The 22,361-nt window shown below is 40.3% G+C and overlaps 1 protein-coding gene across 4 annotated transcripts in view; it reads left to right on the top strand.

Annotated features, from left to right (window-relative positions):
- FYN (FYN proto-oncogene, Src family tyrosine kinase) overlaps positions 1-22,361 on the top strand; it is a 211,079-nt gene that overhangs the window by 44,283 nt on the left and 144,435 nt on the right. Inside the window, exon 1 of one of the 4 annotated variants that reach the window (XM_055261607.1) lies at positions 15,498-15,516. The exons of the other annotated variants lie outside the window; for them this stretch is intronic. The gene's annotated coding sequence lies outside the window, so the exon portion shown is untranslated. Of the gene's footprint in view, positions 1-15,497; positions 15,517-22,361 lie in introns of those variants that run through there. 4 annotated transcript variants of the gene reach the window in all.

Genomic DNA, 22,361 nt, shown 5'->3' with positions numbered 1-22,361 from the left:
CAGGAGATGTGTGGAAAATGGATTCTGTGGCCAGATAAGCTGGGAAGAGCTGCTTGTTATATCCCCTTCTTGGGGATTCTCTGTGCACATTAACATTTAAAGGCTCTGAGAAGTCCTACTGCAAAGACTGTTTAATGTGTTGTTTTTTTAATTGTGGTAAAACACATGCCACTAAAATTTACCATATTAACCATTTTAAAGTGTACAATTCAGTTGTGTTAAGTATATTCACATTGCTGTGCAACCAGTCATGACTACATCTTGGAAAACTTAAAATCCATACCCCTTAAATAACAACTCTGGATTCTGCCATTCCCCTGGCCCCTGGCAACCACCATTCTACTTTTTGTCTGTATAAATTCGACTCCTCTAGGTACCTCACGTAAGTGGATCATATAGAATTTGTCGTACAACTGGCTGATTTCATTTAGCATAATGTCCTCCAGGTTAATCTATGTTGTAGCATGTGTCAAAATTTCCTTCCTTTTTGAGGCTGAATAATATTCCATTGTATGTGTAGACCATATTTTGTTTGCATTCATCCATCAGTGGACACTTGGGTTGCTTCTGCCTTTTGGCTATTGTGAATAGTGTTGCTGTGAACATGGGCGTACAAATATCTTTTGGAGACCCCGTTTTCAATTCTTCAACTAGATACCCAGAAGTAGAATTGCTGGATCCTATGGTAATTTTATTTTTAATTTTTTAAGGAACTACTGTTGTTTAACATATTTTTATACTCAGTTCATAAACTTGTTTGATCACAAAGTTCTTTTTCCACATTATACATTTGGGTATCCCACAGAGCGTGGGTTTTTCAGAAAACACTTTAGGGACTCCTGAGCTCAGTAAGCAATTTCTGCTTGCTCCAAGGGGCCAGAAACCTCAGGATGCTGGCTGGGGAATTTGGCCATTAAGTTTCCAGCCCGAGGACAAGGTCAGCAGTGCAGTTCCAGGAGCTGCAGAAGAAGAGGAAGCTCGCAGGGTACACAGCCAACTGTAACCAGGGTTCCTCCGCTACTCCAGAACAACACTGTCAGCTTGACACGGAGTGAAGCGGCCATCGTGGTGCTGAGGTTGTTTAGGACTGCACTGGTTGGACAGCATCTTTACTGGCCAAGAGAGTAAGGAGGGCAAGCCTGTCTGCCTCTGTGCATGCAGTTAGGGGCCTGGGGAAAGCTTTATGATGAGAAGTGTCAGATTTCAGAATCCACCGTTTCCCCCATCTCCCCCAAGAAGAAAGAGTACCCTTAGTCAAAATCTAAATGGGCTCCTCAGCAGGGCTTGTTGTGTTGACTCAATCTAATTGGTCTTTAATGTGGTTCTTAAATAGCTGAGGAATAATTGTGAACACTGTAGTTGTGTGGGTGGGTAAAACTTTCAACCAAGTTGATGGAAAGGGTATGTGGGGGCACGGGCAGTAAACTGAGGAAAGAAAAAGAATTCTTTTTATCCCCAAAAAGCTGTCATATACCCTCAGTGTCACTGTGGTCAGCTTTTCTCCAGGACCAGCTCAGGAAGCCTGAGCCGCTGGTGACCCGAAAGGGGGCATTACATGATTGAACACCTCAAATGCCCAGTGTCGTTCCCCTACACACTGGCTTAAAGATGGGCATGAGCCGGAATGGTTTTAGGGACATCTAGAAGAAAATAAACTGGGAGGTTCCTGTAGCTGTTGCCGCTTGGTGTTAAGGATGAGAAAAACTATGGAGAGGACATAGAGCCCCGAAGAGGCTTTGAACCAGCCTGCAATAAGACCATAGAACACTCAGCTTCTTAACTTACTTGACCGAGAACAGATAATGATACTTCACATTGTGGGATGAGAATTTCATAAGCTCTCTGAGATCCTTAGATGAAAGCTGCCACTGATCCGTAGACTATTATTATTATGAGACTTTACTTTTCTGTAAATAAATGTTACAGCTTCTTCTCTCTGACTCTCTTGCTCTAAATGAGGTCAGATTCAGCCTGTCTCATTGGCCGACTCTTGCCCTGTCTCCAGGACCACAGTTGTGCGTGGAAGCACTGAGATGAGCTGGAAAGAGCTCTGATAAGGGCTCAGGAAATTCTGTGCAAAATTTCAGACAAGCAGCTTCCCCTCACAGCACCTCAATTTTCTCATTTCTAAAGGTCCCTTTCTAAGGTCCCTTCCAGCTCTGTAGGTTTGTGATTTTATCAAAGAAACAGAACAAAAAGTCAACTTCTAATTACAAATGTTTATTGGGTCCCTGGTATGAGCTAGGCACTGTTTTCGGTACATGGCCTAAATCGGTGAACAAGGTCACTTATTTTAGTTGGGAGAAAAGAGATGAGACAGTAACCAATAAATATTAATACATAAGTAAATTCTGTCATTGTTAGAAGGGGATATGTCCTATGCAAAACCAAAATAATGTGGTAAGGAGAATTGGAAATGCAGGCAGGAGTGCAATTTTAAAAATGTAACAAAGAGGAACTTTTCCATTATAAGAGTTACTAGAAGATCAAGTACGTCATTAAGGGAGTGGGGGCTATAAATCTCTCCTTTGGAGATTTTTTAGGGAGCGAAATTATTCATGTTTTTGGATTCAGGCATATTCTTGTTTGAATGTAGAAGGGATAAACAGATTACCCTTTTGAAGGCTTTCTTTTTAAATGATTTAATGGTATGTGCAGGGGTAGCTCCAGAATTCGTGTGTGTGCATAAATACATGTATATACACACATACACATATATAGAAGCACACACACATGCACACACACATACTTCTTAAGGAACAGTAAAAGCCAGAGTTGGGAGGCCCAGATGCTAACATACCTCCACACCAGCTCTGAAAAGGCCAACTAGTGTGCCATAATGCTATAGCTCTCCCACCCTGCCATTTCACAAGGGAAAAAACTGAAACACTGAAATGCTAGCAGAAATCCCAGTGAATCAGGGATAGGTAATGGAACCTGGCAGTCCTCTGGCCTCTTCACTCCTCCCTGCATTCCTTTTTCAATGAGATTGGCAGCTCAGTCGTTTTCCCTTCGCCTTTTCTCTTGCTTGTCTACTGCTTCTACTCCCACGGTTGTATACTTAAATAGTAATGAAATGATAGAATACTCGCTCTAACTCTTATGTATCCAGACCCACCCAATCCAGTGTCAGAATGATATGAGACAAAGAAATACAATCTAGTGACAATAATTTCAGAATGGCACATCTTGACTTGTCTTTCTCAATACCATAGAGGGATATAGAATTACAGCAGTACTTCTTTAAGTCCCTCTTTCTCCCTCCAGCTTTCCTCACACTTTACAGCCCTTATAAATGAGCCCCCAAGCCTTTCCTAACTGTGGCCCACCTGCTCTCCCACCTTTCCTCCTGATTCTGCATCACAAAACTCCCCTAAACAGGTCAGGGCAAAGGGAAGAACCAGGAAGGCAAAGCCAGAGTGCACATGAGCAGCTGGGAAGAATAAGCCTGGGAACATGTGTTACTAACGTCCGTTCCCTCACACGACCATGTGTGTCTGTGCTGTGCTTGGCATTCTTCTATCTTACCTTATATAATTTAATCCTCACAGAAATCCTGTGTGGTAGGTATTGAGATCTTCATTTTACTGATGAAAAAACCACAGTCAGAGAAGCTTAATAACTTGCCTGGTATCATGTGATAGAGAAAATGCTAGGATTTGAGCCCAGGTCTGTATAGTTATCAAAACTGCTCTGTCTCCTACGTTGCTACCCTCTATAGAGTATAAATCCCAGAGGCTCTATGTTATTTCAGTTGCCAAATTAATAAAACTCTCTGTCTGGTGTTTATATTAAGGCAATTAAATTGGTTTTCAGCTAAGATCTTGAAAGTACAGTAGCTACATGGAAAAGAGGATGCCTCCCCCAAAAGGCTTGTGCACTGGAATGTTTGTCTTGTTCGGGACCATGGAGAGCTGTCCAGGCCTCGCTGCCCGCAGTCCAAAAAGATCCCAGCAAGGCCTGTGGACCACCATTCCTACGCATCAGAGGCAATGGCTTTCTGACTCTGTCAGTCTCTTAGCAGGTTTTACAACCAGCGGAGTGCTCGTGTTAGGCCTGGCCATCTGAGGCAATGCCTGCAATGCTCAGAGATGGGAGCTCAGAGGAGTTTTCAGAAGTACTAAAAACTTTAAACAATTCCTTCATCACCAGAAGAAAATATTCTTTTTGACAAATGCATGGGTTCAGTTTATGAATTTGTGAACTTGATTCAGATAGCCTTAGGAGTGAAAGTGTGCAAGACCTCATTTTGTGGCTACCTGGTAACACCTTGGCTGAAAGCTAGTGTTCATTTGAATAGTGAGTAGTGGAGGGGAAAGGGTCTGAAAATGAAAGAAGGCATAAGAGACCAGAGAAGAAAAATAGCTAAACCCAAACCTAAGCAAATAAAAAGTGAAATTCAGAGTAATGACTCGGGGAAGGCAAAGCAAAATAGATGAGACAGAGTGAGCACAGAAAGATAAGTCAGAGGAGAACTATACGTGACCTGAAAACGAAGAATGCAAGAGAGAGAAATGTACTAGAGATAGACAAAGATACAGAGTCATGGGCAACAACGTCATCTGATGTTAACAAGATGCAGCATAGATTTCTCTCATCCATGATGGTGTCAAGGCTTTCTCCTAAATTTCAGGAGAAAGTTAAGTCTAGTGAGCTTTTGCATGAGTTCTTTTGCCACATGCCTGAGAATGTATTAGTTACCTCGGGAGGAAAATCATTTGAAAGTAGGGGCACTAATATTTACCATCATCCAAGTTGCCCCTTAATAGACTATGAAGAGACCAGAGCAGAGTGAAATGAGCTTAGGATAGATTCTTTGGCAGTGGCCCCACCCCGTGATGTTATCACAAGTGAGTCATTACCAAATGCATTCTTCACATCTTGCAAAAGATGTTTTTCAACTTTCCAAAGTTTGCTGTGGGGATTTTTTAAAGACCATGCACTCACAGAAGAGCAGTTGAAACTTTTCCTTTGTAGAGTTGCTATGCTTTTTAAGCTATTTGCCCAATTTGAAATGTTATTTGACTTCTGAGTATTCTATATCCACAGCTGATGACTTTATGTACTCCTTGCTTTCTCAGTTCCTGAGGCATAATGTATGCCGAACTGATTAAAAATAGCATTCGAATGAAATGGTTGGGTGTGTTGTTACAATATACGTCAGCGACAAATGGGAACTTCTTTCCTCAGGAAATTTGATAAACTGAAAGTCAATTTGAGTGTTTGTATATATTCTGTGAGAATGTTTTGTCCTTCCTCATGGCTTCCTTTTCAAAATGACCAGTTAATTTCGGCTTCCCACCCAGACACATATTTTAACACTTGTAATAGCTGAGATCTGTTATGTTAGCATGATACAAGAGCTTGGATTAAATGTATACCAGCAGAGCCTGCAAGTGAATCTTAAAGGAAAGCAGAGAGCGTCCTTTTTAGTTCAAATACTGGATATTTTAAAAGTAAGAGGGGATGGTTTTTATCCCTTAGATCTTGGCCCTCAGCACCATGTGAAAAGCATCCATTCTTTATAAAAGCAGGAAAAACGTATACAATTTTTTGCCTGACATTTTCTCCTCAATGCCAAACTTACAGAAAGCCTTAATGCTTGAGGTGGCCCCCATATTTTGTCTAGTCCAGTGTTTTCTAAAAATTTGAGCCTGTATTTAGAAGTCAGGATATTTCACATTTTTTAAAATGCGAATTTATGGCTTTTCTTTAAAAATAGGATGATCTAGCAGCACAAGGCCAACATGGCCTCTCAGCAGCCGTGGCTGGGGCTGGAGCTGTGTAGTGACCACCTCTGCAGGTGGTTGCTGGGTCCTCCGTTCGGTTGCCTGTGGGTCCCCACACCTGTAGCCTATGGCCACAAGTGTTGGTTGCCATTCATGATCACTGTTAATCATTGCAAATGCACTGTAGATTTTTGTAAAATTGACAAGAATTTTTCTGTACCCATCTGGTAACGTGAAAGAGACAGAGGGACATAATCTCATTTGCTCCCAGCTCACCTCACTTGTGTGTTAGCCGCCCTGTGGCATGTGATCTGCACCTACTGCTCATCCCCTTACACCCCGTTTTTACCCTGCTGCAGTTGTATTTCCACTGCTGCTGTTCCACTGTAGCAGCCATGTGGAAATTAGAGCTTTCTCTTGTGTGACAAGCCCTTTCTTGGGTCCTCGTGCTCCTCTACCTCTTTGACAGTCAATGATGGTGTGGTTGACATGCATTCCCTCTCAACATTGTCCTCCCCTCGCCTCTGTGACTCTCCTCTCTCTTGCATTTCCTTCTACTTCCCACTCATCTCTCTCAGTCTGCTTTGCAGCCTCTACCTCTACTGCCTTTTTCTTTTTTTATTTTTTAATTTATTTTTTAGATTATTGTCTCTGTCTTTATTTTTTTATTTTTATTTTATATATAGATTTTTTTTATTATACTTTAAGTTCTAAGGTACATGTGCACAACGTGCAGGTTTGTTACATATGTATACATGTGCCATGTTGGTGTGCTGCACCCATTAACTCGTCATTTACATTAGGTATATCTCCTAATGCTATCCCTCCCCACTCCCCTCACCCCACAACAGGCCCCAGTGTGTGATGTTCCCCTTCCTGTGTCCAAGTGTTCTCATTGTTCAATTCCCACCTATGAGTGAGAACATGCGGTGTTTGGTTTTTTGTCCTTGCCATAGTTTGCTGAGAATGATGGTTTCCAGCTTCATCCATGTCCCTACAAAGGACATGAACTCATCCTTTTTTATGGCTGCATAGTATTCCATGGTGTATATGTGCCACATTTTCTTAATCCAGTCTGTCACTGATGGACATTTGGGTTGGTTCCAAGTCTTTCCTATTGTGAATAGTACTGCAATATGTGTGCATGTGTCTTTATAGCAGCATGATTTATAATCCTTTGGGTATATACCCAGTATATACCCAGTAATGGGATTGCTGGGTCAAATGGTATTTCTAGGTCTAGATCCTTGAGGAATCGCCACACTGTCTTCCACAGTGGTTGAACTAGTTTACAGTCCCATCAACAGTGTAAAAGTGTTCCTATTTCTCCACATCCTCTCCAGCACCCGTTGTTTCCTGACTTTTTAATGATCACCATTCTAACTGGTGTGAGATGGTATCTCATTGTGGTTTTGATTTGCATTTCTCTAATGGCCAGTGATGATGAGCATTTTTTCATGTGTCTGTTGGCTGCAGAAATGTCTTCTTTTGAGAAGTGTCTATTGATATCCTTCGCCCACTTGTTGATGGGGTTGCTTGATTTTTTCTTGTAAATTTGTTTAAGTTCTTTGTAGATCTGGATATTAGCCCTAAGTCTTTAATCCATCTTGAATTAATTTTTGTATAAGGTGTAAGGAAGGGATCCAGTTTCAGCTTTCTACATATGGCTAGCCAGTTTTCCCAGCACCATTTATTAAATAGGGAATCGTTTCCCCATTGCTTGTTTTTGTCAGGTTTGTCAAAGATCAGATGGTTGTAGATGTGTGGTATTACTTCTGAGGACTCTGTTCTGTTCCATTGATCTGTATCTCTGTTTTGGTACCAGTACCATGCTGTTTTGGTTACTGTAGCCTTGTAGTATAATTTGAAGTCAGGTAGCGTGATGTCTTCAGCTTTGTTCTTTTGGCTTAGGATTTATTTGGCAATGCGGGCTCTTTTTTGGTTCCATATGAACTTTAGAGTAGTTTTCTCCAATTCTGTGAAGATTACTGTGATCCCTTTATCAAGTATTACATGAACTTTCAGGTTATGTTTTTAAAATTCAGACAGTACAGAGGTATATAATGTCTTTTTTAAAAAAAATTATCCTCCTTCCCACTCTCCTTCTCAGAGTTAATTAGTCATGGTTAACCCCTGGGTAGTTGTCTCTTCCTGACCCTTTTCCATGTAATCTAGCTTGTTTGTTGTTGTTTAACATAAATAGGATCGTTTTATAGCTACTGCTACTGACCCTGGTCGTCATAAATAGATGTCTACCTTGATCTGCCAGCTACTTAAATGTTGGTATTTCCCAGCATGGCATTTTGAATAATTCCAGTGCTTATATCTTTTTTTTTTATAATTGTGCATCTGTTTTTCCTAAGACTCTGAGCTGGTAACAATAGTGTCTTTTCATGTTCCCTTGTCTATACGTACCTGTAAATTCAGTGAGTGAATGAATGAATGTTGGCATTTTTGCACATTCAGTTAGATCATCCCAATTTATATTATGCAGAGAATACTAAATGATATCATAATTTAAATTCAAATGTAAATATCCTAAGCACTGTAGTAAACATTAGTATAATTATTATAAGGTACAGTTAATCTATTTCTCAGGTCATTTCCTAATAGTGATATATTAATTTTGCTTTTCTCATTAAGATCACCATACTATTGAAAAGAGAATTCTGTACACCATTTATTTTAGTTAGGAGAAATATTGGTGGCTCGTTGTTTCTGTTTTGTATATTTTGAATGAGTGTGTATTTTGGCATCTCACCAAGACAGTATTTTGTATGCAATTCATTCTTCATAAAAGTATCGTTTATCTTTAAAGGGAATATAAATGCATAATGGTTATATAAAGAGAATTGCCTTAACACAGCATCTCTACAGTAGGAAAATAGTTGAGGTTTATGAAGTGAGCCTTGTCAGATACAATTTGAGCTGTCTTGCTAAAGGTTCCCATTCAGTATCATGCACTGTTCACAGCCCTGATTTAAGGAGAAACCAGTGAAAACATCTATCATCTGATAGCCGTGGGATGTCATCTAAACTTGTGTCATGGTCCTGTAATGTTCCCGGGTTTGTGGAGTGAAGAAAATAACACTTGGGTATTTGGAATTTATTCTTAAGCTGTTTTTGTCAGGGGTGGATGAGTTTCTCATTCTTGAGTTGAAATGAGACTTTTAAATATTCTTAATAACTCTCTTATTGCCAGACCCTCTGCATGAGATACCAAGGGTGAGTGTTTGAGAATAATATTTTTAAAATTTATTTAGGTATTTTTTTTAAAGTTGGGGAGATGAGACTAATTTGTGAACAGTAATGAGCTGAAGTCAGTTGGTCACTAACAGTCCATATCAAGCCATGATCCCTGCTTGCAGAAATTTGAGAAACATGTAAACAAACACAAAGTAAGTAGTAAAGAAACAGGAAAATGGAAACTACCCAAAGACCTCTACAGTCCATGCGTCTGTAAAACTAATTAAAAATCTGCCTAAGGGGTTAATGGAGTGGCTGAAACTCAATTTAATATGGGTCATGGTCTCGGGGAAGGCAGTTCAAGTACTATGTTTTAAAGACAGGTTCAGAGAGGAAAGAATATTCTATTTCAGGGACTGTCATAAGACAACAATCCAAGATTTAGTTGGAGACTTAAAGTGAGTTCATATTATGGAAGGATTTAAATGTTGGAATAAGAATTTGAATGACTTCAACAAGGAACAGAAAAGGAATAAAATTATTCTGCCCATACTGATACCTTGTATTTGTAGATGTACTATAGTTTACAGACTCCTTTTGGGAATGTTGTTTTATTTTATCTGCACTAAATCTTAATGAAAATCACAAGCCTTTTTGAAGACTGAATCTCCAGGATTGCTGATGGCAAGCTGGGCCTGGATGTAGCGGATTAAGGGGAGAGAAGAGAGGGAGACAACTCACTCTGAGTTTCTGTGCATCCAACCAAAATAGGGAATGTAAAGAGGCAGTTTGGGTGAGAAAAGATGATCAAACCTAGCCAAGACTAGTGAGGAGAGCTGCTGACAGTGTTAAATGTCAGGTCCTGGGGGATGAGAACAGTGAAGTTTAGAGGTTGCTGGTGAACTTTGCAAGAACATATTTTGCAGCTTGGTGAGCTTGAGAGCCACCAAGTCTGAATGGGGTGAAGCAGAGCCGGATGGTCCAAGAGACACATAGTTAGGCAATGGAGGAAGCTGATGGGCTCAAGGGGAGAAGTAACCAAAAGAGAAATGTGAGGGTCAAATGATTTACAAATGCTTGTAAATCAAGGAGCTGCTACGATGCTACAATTTAGAGAAGCAGCAGCATGACAGCATGAGATCATGTTCTGTGTTGTTTATTTGCAGTTTGTTGAATTTTACATCCCTCAGGAAATAGCTGTGGCTTAAAGGCAGACAGCTTTGGGTAGAGACACATGACAGCAGCATCAGAGAAAGCTAGTCAGCAGTGGCAGCAGCAAGGCAACAGACCAGGTACTCGTTACCATGGAGGGAGCTGGGCCCCTGGGTTGGGCTGTGGGCATTGAACAGCACAGTCCACTAGGCTGGCCAAGCATCTTGCAAATTAGTGGTACCAACATCAAACATGTGTGATCATTACCACTGAAAACATAACTCAGAGCTCATGCCCATAGGGTTGTCTTCATATATATGCGTTTTTTAAAAAGAGTATTTACATTAAGTAAGAGTATTTACATTAAGTCCATAATCAGCTTGATCAGATCAAGCCAGCCACCCTCATGCCTGAGGTACTTATAAATGCTTTGTGTGTTGGATGTGTGCTGCTGCTGTGCTCAGTGCCCACCTGGATTGATATTGCACCCAGGAATTGCACGAAGGGAAGTGGTAGATGTGTGTGTTTTCTCCCAGTGGTCCATCTTTGTTTCTCTCAGCCTTTCACCTTGCCATTTCTGTGCAGGATTATTTGGGGGGAAATACTGCAAGACCGAAATATATAGCTTATTCTTGGCGTGGTGAACCCCTGCATTGGCATGGCATGAGATAACTGTCAGCAGATTTCTGGAATTCACATAAATGGCATCCAAAGGAAGAAGCTGTCAGTCATCAGGTCATCTGTGTGCTCTTTGCCATTCTCACAGTTGGCTGATTCTTCAGGGCACATGTGCATAGATGGAGCATTTGTTGGCCCTGACTCCTGCTTTCAGAGGCTGACCAGAATCACAGCCAGGCACTGTTGTAACCAGACAGTGCCCCAGTGGAGGAATCACGCTGCTCTTGTTGGAATCCAAAGAGAGACACTTTGTCATTTGTTTATTAGGGATACTTATATTTTATCCTGGATTGAAAACAATAACTACCAGAAACCATTAGTTATTAACACAAGCTGTCCAATTTTAAACTCAATCCAGCATTTAAGAAAAGCAATGCGTCTTTGCCAAATAACTTGAGGTCTTTGTGTGTGGAGCCGACAGATGGAGTCCATTGATGATGAATGCACTTGGATGCACACAGAGTCCAGGAGAGCATCCTTGGGCCATGAGGGTTTGCCAGAAAGTTAACAAGCCTGGGTTCAGAAGGGCTGTGGACAGAGAAAGTCAAACCAGTGAAATAGCATGCATGCATGGAGATTCTTTTTTCAGTGAGATAGCTACCAGGGCATTTATTGCACCTGCTTTAAAATGGATACACCATGTATTCATTTAGTTTTAGCCATATTATAGGAGTAACTTGCAGAAAAGAGGACTTTTAGTACAACACTACTTGAGAAATCAAGGGGAAAGAAAGTGTCTTAAATTTTACCCTGTGAATGTTATCTGTTACTTAATAATACTTCTATAGCTTGAGTGGTTGGGATAAAAATTTAAAGAATAGGACTTCCCTCAACCAAATAGAAAATATGTGGTTGCTATGTTTTTTTAAAAAAACAAAAATACAGAAAAATGTATAGAAAAAGGTGAAAATTATCCAAATCCCACCTATATACACAGGTAGAAATATATGATTTCATGTAATTGGGATTGTACTCTATAAGCTAATCTATAATCTATTTTGATCACTCATTTCTAGGTTAATGAACATAATTTTACATCAAAATTTTAATGCCTGCATAAAATTCAGTTGTACAGGTATATCCTGTTAATTTATTCATGGTGACATTCATTCATCAAATATTTATTTTCAGTCTTACCATGTAGTAGACACTATGCTAAATTCTGGGGATGCAGCAGCAAACTCCTCTCTCAGTGGATATTTAGGTCATTGCTGATTTTTCTGTTAGAAGCAACACTGCATTGAACATCCAATACCGCAACATGTGTCTTTGAATACTTTATTTTCTCCTTAGAATAAGTTCCTAAGAGAATTGGCTGGTCAAGGAGTTGGCACATTTTGAAGTTTGATCCGTATTTATTGCCTAAACATTCTTTACTGGAAGTGTCAGATGATGCCAGTTATTCCATATTCTCATGATAATAGTTTTGATTGGTCATTATCTTTGCAAACTTGATAGGTGAAAAATGATACTCTGTAATTTTAACTTATATTTCTTTGATTTTTTAGTGTGCTTGGAATGGGAGTTTTAACTACTAAGAAATTGTGACCTCCATATGATCTATGGAGTACACTTTTCTTTGAGTCTTAATTTTATTTCTCTTAAAAAGGAAGATCTTTTTTATTTTCTTCTTCGGGGTCAGGTTAGAATCAGTGAGAGGTTGTCTATTTCAGGGAACTGAATCCTCACTGAAAGGATATTGTATAAATATTACTACTGACTTAAATCTAGTTGGTTTTAGCATCGTGTAACTATTATCAGCTTTTGCTCTAGTTGTTAGTATGTCATAAGGAAGACTTATTTAACTCAAAGATATATTTAACTCAAAGATAACCCTTTGAGTTAAATATGTTTAAATTTGTATGACTTGATTAATTGCCTTTTGTTTTCAATAGATGCCATATTTTTGAAAACATAAAAGAACAAAGAGGCATTTAAGGAGTACCTAAAAAAAAATCATAAAGGTAAATGCCTAAAAATATATGGTCTCCATTTAACTTATCACCTAGCTATGCAGCATTTAAATTTTTTAAAAATACTGTTTATTTTCTAGCCACAAGTGAAATTTAGCAGTAGCTGAACAAGACAGATATGCCGGGCATGGTGGCTCACACTTGTTATCCCAGCACTTTGGGAGGCTGAGGCAGGTGGATTGCCTGAGCTTAGGAGTTCAAGACCAAGCTGGGCAACATGGCAAAACCCCATCTCTACAAAAACTACAAAAATTAGCACATGCCTGTAGTCTCAGCTGTGAGGCTGAGGTGGAAGGATTGTTTGAAACCCAGGTAGAGGCTGCAATGAACCATGATCACACCACTGCAGTCCAGCCTGGGCAACAGAGAGAGACCCTGTCTCAAAAAAAGAAAAAAAAAAGAAGTACTCAGAGAACAGGATATAACTCCTTTACTGAAGTTCCACTACTCAAAGATGACCAATGTCTCTGGCCTTTGGAGTATTTTATTCTAGTATTTTTTTCCTCTGGTTATATATTTTACAAAAATGGAACCATACTAAAACTGTACAGCATTTTGAATCTCAGCAAATGTGTATACTTAGTTATTAACAATGAGAAGGAGTAGTTACCTAAATTTTTTTTATGCTGGTTTAATGGGGAATTTTGTTTGTGTTGCTGTTTATTTGTAATAAATTTTTATTGGAATGAAAATTAAGTATAATTGAAAGACATTTTAGACAATTAAAACTACAAGCATTTCAGTTCCTCCTATTTCATTGTTCAAATCTCCTGCTTGTTATGCAATCAGAAATAATATGACCATTTTCTCTGTTATTTGGGAAGATGTTTAAACAGTTTACAGGCTGCAGGAGGCTGCAGCTGTAGCCATTTCCTGCTGCTTCTACTCCTGGAGAACATGGAGGTGTTGCTGGGCTGACCGAATATGAACTGCCTGAACAGGTGTCTGCTCTGAATCTTTCTCAGCTCTCCAGCTCTCATCCAGTGTGATTGAGCTGGATTTCATGAGATAGTTCTGTTATTGAATACTGTCAAAATTAAATTTTCCTATATTAAATTTGTTTTGAGGGAAGCCAGCTCTTCAAAGAAGCCTATTAGGAAATCTTTTTAAAGCACACCTGTGTACATACACACATGCAGAACTGTGAATTCACCAGCTTACCTGCCTTGCCTGTTTGAGATTATCCAGGAATTACATTTTATAATTTTTTTGAAAGTTGAGAACTTACCTGTTTGCTGCACTCATGCATATGTGTTCAACAGTCAAATCCTTGCTTGCATTTCTGCCCCATATAGAGTAGAACTTCCATGTGAATTCATTTTAATGGAAAATGAATTATTTTTATTTTGTTGCCATCTCCCATTTTTTGTTATAGAACAAGTATGGAGTTGTTTTGAAGGCTCAGACCAAATAGATATTTTAAAAATATGTATTGTGTTTGGCATTGATCTTTGAAAATATCTTTGCCACTGGGTGAAATTCATAATTTAGGTTTATATAATATTTTCTTAATTTAATTCTACACAGTATATATTATTCTACACTATGTATATAAAATTTTTTGCATAATTTTTTTCTACTTCAGATTCTTCACTATTTCCAACTTTTCATTAGCACAGATCAAATTTTACCTATATTTAATTTAGAATTTTAATTATTTCTTTATTCTTCTAGGAAATTCCAGAAGCTTGCAGTGAAAAATAATCTTTTTATGCTTCAGGTTTTACTTTGTTTTGTTTTGGGTGAGAATCTGGGACCTCATCAATGAAAATGGCTTTATCGTTTGGCTTTATTGTTTTCCTCCCCATTTTTGTCTTTAGAGTTATAACAACTCATAAAACCAGAGCCAATTCTGAAAGTTTCCCCAAATGTTAGGTTTTGTTTTCTCCCCATCATTTTGACCTATTTCTAAAATGTTGAATAGGAATACTGTTTGAAGTCGATTGTTGGCGTGGGATTTTTCCCTGTAGCTTTTCAACTCCTCCAGAGCAAATGTGCTTTCTCTTTACAGAGTGAACATAAGTCAAGACAGCAGTGAGGCACTCTGGCGTTGGGACACAGTGAGAAATTAAGGTTTGCTAGTGCTGGTTCCAGCGTGGCCTGAACTCTTGTACTTCAGCTCATGTCATGCTGGGACAGATCTGAAGGAAGATCCATCTCCCTCGGGTTTCTTGATACTTCTGTGCCTTCTGCCTGGCAAGGGCATCAGAGCCATGGGAACTTAGAGGTAGCAAGGGCTCCCCACCTGTCCTCAACCCACTTGCAAGTTTCAACTCACACCTCTTTGAGGACACTCTGGCATCCACGCACATCCTCTTACCACGTAGTGAACATCTCCGTTAATAGCTAACATTCCTCTAGCACTTCTAAGACCTTTAGTATTTCACTGCTGCTTTTTGGAAATCCTGTGAAATAGGAGTAATTATTATCTCCATTTTGTAGATAGCAAAACTGAGGCCTAGAGAGGTAAAGTAGCTGATTTAAGTCTGCAACTTCTCATTATGGTCTGGAGTCTGTTAGAGTCCTGCATGCTAGCTCTTAACTACAGCACTCACCTCTTTCTTCCAAGCAAATTCCAATAAAGTGAAAGTTGAAGGCCATAAAAAGTATTTGAGAAACACTGGAATTTCATTTATCAGGATTTGACCTACATTCTTTCTGGGAATATTGTCAAGATGAGATATAGTTTGTAAATGAGGCTAGTGCAGTATGATTATTCTCTCAGGTTTGCATTTCATGAGTCATTTGCTCATGCTGTGTTTTGCAGAGTCTTCCTGAAGCTGTTGGGTTCTCTGGTGGTGAGTATATCTTTCTTAAATTGCGCTGTGGTAGGCCTTGGTGAAGTTCAGCTGGGTTGGGTGGGGAAGCTCTTTGAACTCTTTCAAAAATCACCAAACTACAGATAATCACAAATCTAGAAGAGGGAAAATATCAGTTATTTAACTTTGAAAACAAATCCAACTTTGTATTTTAGAAATTACTTGCAAGACAGTAAGTCCATGATTTTACAACACAATTGCATTTGTAGGTTTAAAATTAGAAGTAAATAGCACAGTAAATGTTCATTCAATAGTTGTTTAATGAATTAATTAATTATATTGTTTGTATAATTTTGAGGAACTAGAAAGATGAGTGAGGCGATCTCAGTGTGTACATGAGGGCAACAATCGTGTATAATATCTACTTGGCACTTCATAGAAGGCGTGACTCTTTCCATAAAAACATTTAGTATGTTCATGATGTCTTTTATCTAAAGAACTTCATGCTTTAGATATTAGTTAATTCTCAAAACACTACTCTGAGGAAGGTGAGTGACACACCCCTCGTTTATAGATGAAGAATTTGCAGTTGAGACTGGTTAAGTGTGACTAACTCAATATTAATTAACACTGGTGGTAGGAGACTTGTCTCTGGCCTCATTCTGTGCCCGTGACCTGCTCTTTGACCTTCGGGAAGCTTTATGGCCTCCTCCTGTCCAACCTCCCTCCCTTAAAAAAAAAAAAAAAAAAAAAAAAAAAAAAGGAAAATTTCTGATTTAATTACCCCCGTAAAGGAAGAGTGACAATTTAGCTGTGTAAGCATATTTGGTTTCTAAGTATACAACTAAAGTATTTCTAGCCATTTCTCCCCAAACTTTTTTTCTTCACACAGTTCCACAAAGTGCACACCAAGCAGATGGTACAGACAAGAACATGAGTTATTTACAGCCAGTACAGTAGACGAAGGCATATGTGCTAAGCCCTCTTATACCCACTCCCTGGGAGCCATTAACACATCCATTTAGATGAAAGAGTCTCGGGGTTTTGCCATGGGCATTTCTGCTACACTCCCCTGAAGCATCACCATCTGCCCTACCTCCTCCCAGAGGCCCTGTCACCCCCACTCCTGCCCAGCCCGTCACAGCCCTGTTCTTCCGAGTGCCCTCATTCACTTAGATGCAGAGCTGATAGCAGCTGCTGTTTTTCACTTAAGCCAGTTTAGCTCTATGTCTGTCTGACTTCCTTCTACCTCCAAGGATGTACAAGGCTCTTTAAAAGGCTACTCTTGGGCCAAATTCAGTTCCCTACAGTTCCGTGTAGGTGTTTTGAGCACTGTCCACACTTTAAACTGGGTCCTGGGGTGCAGAGGGTCCTAGGACATGGTCCCTTGGAGCCAGTACATTTGTTTCTTCCTTTGTGCTGCAGTTTCAAGGCTACACCTGTGACTCCTGGAGAGTCCCATTCTTCCATATCTGTAGACCAGCTCCCTCTGCTTGTCCTTGGCCCACAATAGACCCTGCAGTGCCCACGTCTAATCTATATAATCTGACAATTTAGCAACCCACAGCTGACTAGCAATACTTTCTTCATTTTCGAACTCCAAATTCCTGGCAGAATGATCTAATTAGCTTAACTTATCTTTTTAAACCAAACTACAACTTGTAGGTTCCTAGCCAGTATAGGGATGAACCTCCCTTGCATCAGTTGTTCACCCCTGCCCCATCATATGTAAGGTCACTCCTACCCTCATCATATGTAAGGTCAGGTAAGGTCAGAACAGATTCCCAGAAAAAGGGATAAGGGTGGGGCAGTCACCCAAAAATGTACAGATGTGCTTTGAGAGATCATGAAATATAAAACTACATTCTGCCCTTTGTCTTCAAACAAGTCTACTTGTGAAACTGGATTCAGTTAGAATAAGGAGCACAGAAGCCATTTGACCCACATTGTCCAGTGTTTGCGGTACTTACATTTACAGCTTCAATCCTTATAGGGTACACATACCCCAAGCCCTACAGCCTGGTACTACCCATTATGGCATCTTTAAAACCTTTCCTTTTGAAAGTTTCCTCTAAACCCGATGGCTTCTGTAAAATTAAAGTCTGTTTGTTTCCTGTAATTCTAGCAACTTAGTAAATCTAAAGAAATTCATAAATGAGATCATACAGCATTAAAAAATTTCTGTATCTTGTGTACCTAAAACTGAGCTCCTAGAGTTAACAGCTCCTGACTACTTATATATTCAGCAAAGGCAGAGGCAGAAGACAGCCATGTTTGCCACATATATCAGCTGGTGCCGGGCGAGGTTGGCTTCTGTGCCAAGCAGCTCCAATTATTCTTTAGTAAAATACACTTTTATTCGTTGAGGAGCAGTTGCTTGCCAATGTATTCTACAATTATACAGTGCATGGAGAACAATGGATGCATTGTAGAAATATTTTTAAAACAAGTAAACAACAGTGGATAGGAAAAGGACCCTAACTCCAAAGTGAAGACTGCTGACATGGGATTTAGCAAAGCGCGAGTGTAAGGAAGGGTTCAGAAGGACAGAATGCTTTGTTTCAAACACCTCTTCCTGGAAGGGCCCCCGGCAGCATTCATTTCTGCTCCACCCACAGGGTGGGTTTGCGGGGAGGCACAGGGAGCAGGGGTGTGTACGCATGTGTGGAAGTGGGTATGAGTGCACCCAGGCACTGGGCTTCACACTCGTATTTGTAAGAAGAAAAAAGACAGCATACATTGGTTGATTTAGTGCATCCTGAGGTCTTAACTTGAAAGGAACATGAACATAAATGTAAATTTTTCAAGGGGTTAGAGTTTGCAGGTTTGGGTGACTTGGGATGAAACAGGACTGAACTAAAACGTCTAAGAGATTTACAGTTCACACAGGAGGTAACTATTGAAAGTGTTTTCGCTTTCAATACCGCAGAATATTCAGTATTTTTACCAGACCGACATCAAGTAGATTCACATCCCATGACTGATTGCGTTTGTAATTTAATTCTGCCTGGATGGCCCTGGGATACTCTCAGTGAAGGCCTTCCGTGAATCAGAGGTTTTTCTCTTCCCATTCCAGTGACAGCCAAAGGCCCCCTTGTTAGACCTGATGCCAGCAGACAAGGAGACCACCTTGTACCTTACCTTCATGATGTATATTCCCCATATTTTCATCCTAATAGTAATATAAATCTTTAAACCTTAATCCTTAATCATTTATCATAGGCATCTCTGTCATATTATGAACAAGACAGGATTCAGATTACAAAGCAGTTTTACTAAATTTTTATTACTCTCTTTGAGCTACAGCCATCTGACCAGAGAGCTACTACCTTCACTGAAAGGACTGCTTTTTATAAAGTAAGGTAGTGAGTCGTTATTGCCCATTGGAGGGCAGTTAGAACTAAAACCTAAGTTTTTCTGACTTATGAGGTGTACTTAGTATTACGTCAGTGTTTCCACACTTTAGTCGTTTGTATACTACCTTAATGATTTTTGCCATATCTATGTGCCACGTTTTGAAGGGAAAATATATAAATATTTTCCCTTGAATTTATTTTTTTCTACTAAATTTTTAAAAGAAATTTATATGACCATCTCAAGTAGAAAACCAGTATTCTTTGATAGAAATGATAACCATTAAAATCGATAAGTGAAAATAAGAGAGGCCCGTGCCTGAAGGCTCCCAGCCTAAGGCCACACCTCCCCAGTGAAGAGGGGGATTGGCAGGTGTTGGAGGGTGTCACTGACATGGCAACATCTGGCTGAGACTTTGGTGCCTGAAAAATATTGGAAAATAAATAAGGTTCATGTTCTGTGGTTTGATGTTAGTGCCACCTAACATCTGCCGTGTATTTGTGAAATAACCTGGTGTATGCCTAGGAGCTCACACCATTCCCCATGCCACGAAGCACCATGACTAATCCAGAGGACTCAAGAGACTGGTGCTTATTCTTCACTTATGCTGATGAAAAGTGCACATGGATACGGGGAAATGTAAATGTCTCTCATTGGTTACCCACTGAAGGTAACCGTAGAGTAGAGAATGGCAATCAGTCGCGATGCCTCCTGAGAACTTTTTCATGTTAGTGGAACTGACATTAGTTGTGTGGATTTTGAAAGATGGGATAAAGCTATTCTTCAACCCATTTATTTCAGACTACCTGAAAGCACATTATATATTTGTTTGCCAAGATGGAGGTAAAACCTAACTGGAAAATCATATATTTTATTTTTAAAAGGCCACTTTTGCTATAGGCCATGAGTATGGGCAGTTAAAGCTTAGTATCTTCTCACTTTATTTATTTATTTATTTTTAAATTATACTTTAGGTTTTAGGGTACATGTGCACAATGTGCAGGTTTGTTACATATGTATCCGTGTGCCGTGTTGGTTTGCTGCATCTTTCCACTTTAAAAATCTGAGATATTTTCCTTTTCTGTAGTGTATTTATTTTTGTTTCTTTTAGGAAAAAGCAATGGGGGCTTCATAAAACCAGATGAACACTTACCGAGTTTAACATAAAACACATTGAAACCTTCACTACATGGCTAAAGTAAGATATCATCTCTTGCATGGAATAGGTGCTCCATAAATATTTGATAAGAACATTTGTGAATTTATTGTTGAACGACTTCTCTGGACGAAGTTGTGTCATTTCAAAAGTTACTGGTAGAAGTCTGCAGTTACCTATAGCATCAGGTGCTTCGATGAGTGGGTGTAGCACAGCCTTCGGCTGCTATCCTGTGTGATGATGGTGGTGAGGGTTTGACACTCCCTGGTATGCTTGCTTTTGAAGTTTTGCACCTGGCGTCTTCGTCATGCCCCTCTGTATCCAAACACTCTCCACTCTGCTCTGTGCCCCAGAAAATTGACTTCTATGCACAAGCTCAGTGAGTTCCTTTCCATTTGGTTTCTAGTTGAGTTTAGCAAGAAGAATGCCCAGAGATTGGAGGGAGGGAGAAGAGGGAGGTCAGAATATCTACCCACAGTGGGGTCCCTCCTGATTCGCTGCAGCCCTGAAATGGTGGTCACTGCTGCTGTCAGGCAGCCTTTCCGTGAGTGTTTCTGTCCAGGTTCTGGTGTCTGCTTCCTCACCTTGCTCCTTCAGCCTTTAGGTGTAACAGAGCCACCCTACCTGTTTCCCCCTCAATACTAGCCCAGGGGGCTGCACTAGGCCTTGTGCCCTGCTCACTTCTTGGCAAATACCCCTTTGTGATAATTTGAGGGTGCCACCTGTCTCCTGCTGGTACCCTGATTGATAGAGAGTGTGTTTGCAGATTTGCTGCTTCAGTGCCTTTGTAACACAGCAAAGCTGAGTGGTTCCAGAGGGACTGACCTCTGATCTCAGTTTTTTTTTTTTTTTTTTCTTTTTGTGGCTGAGTGTTGCTCTGTCGCCCAGGCTGGAGTACAATGGCGCGGCCCCAGCTCACTGCAACCTCTGCCTTCCAGGTTCAAGCAATTCTCCTGCCTCAGCCTCTCGAGTAGCTGGGACTGCAGGCGCAATCCACCACACCCGGCTAATTTTTGTATTTTTAGTAGAGATGGGGTTTCACTATGTTGGCCAAGCTGGTCTTGAACTCCTGACCTCGTGATTTGCCCGCCTCGGCCTCCCAAAGTGCTGGGATTACAGGCATGAGCCACCACAGCCGGCCCTGACCTCAACTTTAATAGCAGGGTGTTCTATACCAGTGTGGTCCTCAAACTTGGGGGTGCTTCAGAACCCCTTGGGGAAGTTGTGAAAATGCAGGTTCCAGGCCCCCGCCTTCCAACCTACTCATTTGGAGACACTTAGGATGCCTCTAAGGATCTTGCAATTATTAACCTTTTGTAGTTGACTGGACACAGAACCTGATAACATAGCACCCAAGCTTGGGCAGCCCTCTGAACAGGAGACTAGATAAAGGGCACTCAATCCCTGCTTTTTGTGCCATGTGTCAGTCTTACCTGGGGGTAAGTGAGTGAGTAATCAAGAGAAACTCCTGCTGACTGTAAGAACTATCCTTTAAAAATACAGTATAATGCAAAGTCAAGAAATCAAACTAATTTGAGAGAGAGTGGAAGAATTGCTCTTTTAACTCCTTGTTAACAACAGTGAACTAACCCATTAGCAGGAGTGACCAGACTTCCCTGGCTCACTGCACAAGATTCTGAAGAGACCATTTTCCATTATCCAGGAGTAAAGCCCAGTGTCTATCTTGCCGTGGAGTTCCTCACCATCGTCTGCTAAAAAACAAATTCTTGTATGCTACAAAAGTACAACTCAAGATATGAAATGTAACTATCTAAATACAAGACACTGTTTTCCTACAAAAAAATATTATAAATAAGTCCTCTGTTAAAATAAATCCCTCAGTAGATCCCTTGTTATAAGCCCATGAAATGAGTAGTCTGTCCCTGTCACACACAGCGCAGCCAGAAAAGGCATCAACATTCCATTCTTCCAAGGGAAACGTGAAATCAGAGCTCAGCACTCTGAATGAAACAAATAGGGTGTGGGGGACAATCAGCGCTGGGGTCCAGAAGACATGAATTCAAATCCTGCGTGGACCCAGGGTTCCATTTCTCCTTCCTAGGCTGTTGGGAGGTTTGAATAAGAATGTGAAGCTCTTGGGGCATGTAGGATTCTCAGCCTCCCACTCCCACTCCTACCATCTAAAACATTTCCCACCCTAGTCTCGGCATAGTTAGGAAGATATGAAGATAATGGGAAGGTGCATTCCACTGAGTCAGCGTGCCCAGGTGCCAGCAGCTCTCTGCAGTGGGTATTGCAAAATTATAAGACAGAATTTCTTGGTCCCCAGTTGGTAATAATTTACCTCACCTTCAATAGTGCGCCGGGACATTCAGCAGCTCCATCTCCTGCAAAGGCACCATGAGGGTTACTC

The sequence above is a fragment of the Symphalangus syndactylus genome, chromosome 2 (assembly GCF_028878055.3).
Source record: "Symphalangus syndactylus isolate Jambi chromosome 2, NHGRI_mSymSyn1-v2.1_pri, whole genome shotgun sequence".
NCBI classification, from domain to species: domain Eukaryota; kingdom Metazoa; phylum Chordata; class Mammalia; order Primates; family Hylobatidae; genus Symphalangus; species Symphalangus syndactylus.
The sequence above is the reverse complement of the archived record's forward strand: the minus strand, read 5'-3'. Positions and strand labels throughout refer to the sequence as shown.